The sequence below is a fragment of the Bactrocera oleae genome, chromosome 2, assembly GCF_042242935.1.
Source record: "Bactrocera oleae isolate idBacOlea1 chromosome 2, idBacOlea1, whole genome shotgun sequence".
NCBI lineage: Eukaryota > Metazoa > Arthropoda > Insecta > Diptera > Tephritidae > Bactrocera > Bactrocera oleae.
Window position 1 is genome coordinate 12,740,786 of NC_091536.1, and position 4,582 is coordinate 12,745,367.

The following is a 4,582-nucleotide window of genomic DNA, read 5'->3' on the forward strand; positions in this document are numbered from 1 at the left end:
CGCTGCTTTTTTTATATATGTCATACTTTACAGGACCTCTGACGTTTCTTCTAGATGTTTCGTAAGAAACTGATTATACCATACTCTGTTCAAGATAATACCACCTCTTCTCTTTAAAATTATGCTTATTTTCACCAAATTCTATTTAAGAAAGCTTTGAGTCCATCTCAGACGCTCACCATGATATGATACCGACTGAAACACCTGGAATGTATTTTTGCTGATCGTCTTTGTTGAGGCTCAAGATATGTTTATTTTCAGCACCAGGAGGCAGCAATAAAAAATATTTTAAACTACATAACTGTATTCTGCTTTATTAAAATTTAACGTTTTAATTAACTTAACTTCGCCATTTCTTTAATCCTAAATTTTTGGTTATTGTTTAACAATGCCCACCGACGATGTGTTTTGAATAACTTATCGAACCTTAGTACCATATTTTCTCCACATTTCAGTAAGTTCATGCATGCACCTTTACTTGTAGAAAAGCTAAAAACCAATACCATGGGTTTAAAATACTCCTACGCTTCAGTCTCAACGCCAAAAGCACATGCGAGTGTATGAATGAATTTAAAGTCATGAGAACTCGCTGTGCATGTTTGATATATACCATACATATTTATTCCATAACTTGTTTAATATGCGAAAGATAACTTTGTAAACCGGAAGTGCGTGTATTCACATATCCAACATTCTTGCATTGCGAGGCCGAGTACCGTTCTCGCCTTGAGTTTACTATCACCTGCCACATCCTGCCGCATCCCGTCGCTAGTCAAACTTTGTGCAGGATTTCAGTTATTAGCTAACACCGGCATAACGAAGCGCAGCTTAGGTATGTAGATACATACTATATACGTAACATTGTGAATAGTTCATATAATGAAATCGCAGACAATTTTAGCTACAACTACTGTGTTGAATGCTTGACGTTATTGCGGTTCGAAGGAATTCACGCTATTCGCAGATTTTATGTTAATGTTAATATATATCTGCATATAGATAGTAATTTTCGTCATGTAGTACACGAATACAATAAGAAAGCACACAATAACGGTATTTTAGGAAATTGACAGAATCAAGAGAATAAGCGAAAATTCATTGTTCATTTGTTAAAATAAAAATTTCTATTGGAACGGTTAACGCGAGTAATTTAGACAAAAATTTAGAAAACACATAATAATTTAATATATTAAAGGCTGTCTTTTTTTAGAGAAATAGCGGTAAAATGAGCTGCCGAAATAAGCACAAGTGTTTCATATATATGTTCCCAAACATTGTCAAGAAACCCTCAACTGATGTTTGATATAAATGTTCAGTGGGTAGGTAGGTAAAGTGAAGGTCTAACGACTCATCTGGGCCTTTAGGAGACCCACCTTATCATATCTTTTCACTTTATTATATCCTCTCTGAACCACCCCGAGCTTCGGAAAAAGTTCATCAGTAAAAAAAGCATTATCTGTGCAACTAACCCTCGACTGATAGTTACGATTCTTTTGCCATACAAAGTTTTGCATACGCATAGAAGATGTTCTATAGTCTCTTCTTCTTCTACCTCTCGACAGCTTCTACAATAGGCATGTGCGGGCCATGGAATGGAAATTAATGCCACATTTGCCTGCTTTTTGAGCAAGTTAAGGATTGACTCAACCGAGAATCAGCTATTTTAATAACAACTTTGTCGTTTGAATATCTACAAGTAGCCGTAGGCATGTAAGCTTTGATGAAACCCTAATAGACATAAATGATTTCAAAGCCGTCTGGCTATCTAAACATGTTCCTTGTTGTGAGCACACTCTTTGTCAGAACTAGAAGACTTTCTTTCATTGGTGTGATCTCCTCTTAGAAGACGGCTGGTAGATTGAAGGCGATTTTGGTATCTAATTTTGCTAAAAAGACCACCCACTTGATTAACTAGTTTGGATCCATCCGTATAGATGCATATCCCTGCGTCCCTGTTCACCTTACCACTTTTCCTACTCATCTCTGGAAGCGAAGGCAGTTTTGGCGACTCAGTATACTTTGGTTAATTGGAATTCAAAGACTTACTCTCTATAAAAAGGTCATGGATATTTGTTAACAAACTAGCGTTCTATGAGACAGAATTGCAAAATTACACTCAATTCAAATGGCGCGCATTTTGGGACTTTAGAGTGGGTAAATAAGCAAATTACCGATTTGGAAAAGCAAATAAATTTCGCAGCACTCTTGTACCTAAAAAAATTTACTGTCTGATGTGGTTTGTATGCCGAAGGTATTACAGATCAATAGCCAGTTTTATATTTAATTTTAAAATTTGTAGGTAGTAGAAGTCATCAAGAGAGCATTAGCCCGAGTGCTTCATTTCTTCTCATAAAGCCCTAAGCATCTGCACTCGCTCTGATAATCCAGAGCTTTAATAACGATGATAATTAATTCAAAATTGAAAGCAAAGCTAAGTATCTTACTAACTAATTAATGATACCAAGATCGTTGAGACTCAAGAGGAATACTCGAAACAACCTTCTCTTGCAGAGATTATTTTGAAAGAGTTATAAGTACTTGAATTCTTCTTTGGGATAGCTGAGCTTTGAATCAACTGATTGAAAGTTGCACTTATAAAAATAAAGTATCTTTGGATAAGTGTAGAGATGATGGAACTTTTGGAAGACGAAGAAATCACAGACAATTAAATTTTTGGTAAACTTCTTCTTCAATGCATCAGCAATGCGGTGCTGGCTTAGAGTTTCTAGAAAGCTACAGTTGTAACTCTTTGGGGTGCTCTCCCAAAATGAAATGGAAAGTTTTACTAAAAAAAATCTAGTAATATCGTAAGCACAATTTTGATTTCTTAGAAATTCTCTTTTCTTTTAGTAACTCAAGACAATCTTTTTGAATTCATTGTAAGATTTCCATTTAGTTATTGGTAATTTGCTACTTCAACCACAATGTAAATACAAGTAGCATGTACCCTCATGCATGTGTACGTCTGCAGTGGTAAGCTCATTAAAACTCAAATGCCAAGTGAAATATAAATGGGTGTAGTAGGCACACATACATATGTATATATTCATATGGCATAAGTAGTTGCAAAAGCTCATATGTATGCATATATGAAGTTGTATTTATATTGCTTTATATACATACATGTATGTATGCGTTTATGTTTATATATATGTATATAAGCAATCACTACATGCTCACAGTGGTAATGCTTCATGCAGGGAAAGTCATCAGAGTATTTTGGGTAATTACCATTAGAGCCATTCAAAGCCATGATTGCTACTTAGCAACTACTACATTGCTGTTTACAACCACACTGCCTTCAATGCAAATATATGTACATATATCCACTTTATATTTACTAAAGTTAAATTGTTGTAAGCTTTGGAATATTGTCACAATTGAATTGAATATTACCGTAAATGATATAGAACAACTACACACGCATACACACATACACACAGATATGCACATATGCATGTAGTATATGTATGTAGTAGTACATAAGCTTATAATAAGGCAATAATTTCAATTTCGAATTTGAATGCAAAATTCGATATATGATTCGTACTCGTTTGTATTGGCGAATTTGTGTATTTGATTGGTAATTTATTTGAGAATTTGTAATTGAATGTGATTGAAATTTGCTTGACCATGCATTTAGCGTAAATTGGCAAACAAATAATTGCAGCCATTTGATTACAATTAATAGTAATGAACTATGTATATAGGACAAGTACATGTGTAACTGTTGTCATTAAAATTAGCTGAAAATCATGAGCTTACCTCTTTTTGCAGTTTGCTTTGAAAGGTTTAATGACCAGCTGTAATGTACAAGTATTTGAAAATTGTGTGTGTATAAATGAAAATTTAGCAGAATAAAGCTGATTTGCTTTCGCAAGAATTAATGCTAATTATGTACTTATTAATTCCCAAATTCTGGTGGATTTATGATTAATATTTTATATTTATTGAATTGGGAGTTATTGTACTGGGAGCGAAAAACCCCGATTTAGAGTGATAGGTTTTACGAATGGCGTTGTATTCTTGTAGGCTAGACAAGTAGCCGATACTTAGTGGATGCTTAAGCTGAGCTAAAAAAGAAACCGTGTAAATACCATTAAAAAGAAAAGAAGTTTCCATACAAGAACTTAATTTTGATCGTTCAGTTTTGTTTTCTACATAAGAACTTGATTTTGATTCGTGAAGGTCGTGAAGTCATTAAAACCTTGCTTCATGCGAGCCGTACATTCATCTCTGTTAATGACGATAACACCGAAAAAGTAAAAAAAAACACAATGCTTGAAAGTCGTCGTGTTGCCATCAGCGAGATAGCAGAGGATCTCAGCATCTCCTATGGATCGACTCAATATATTTTGGTTAATGTTTCGGGTATGAATCGTGTCAATGCAAAACTAAGCCCTAATTTTATGCAAAACCGACGCTAGAGGCCAAAAAAATAGATGCTTGACCACATAGCTGAGTACCCTACATTAAGCAAACGCATCATTATTAATAACGAGACGTGACTTTATGAATATGACATCGAAACTGTCCAACAATCTAACGAATGGTGCTCCAAAATTAAGCAGAAGTCGAAAAA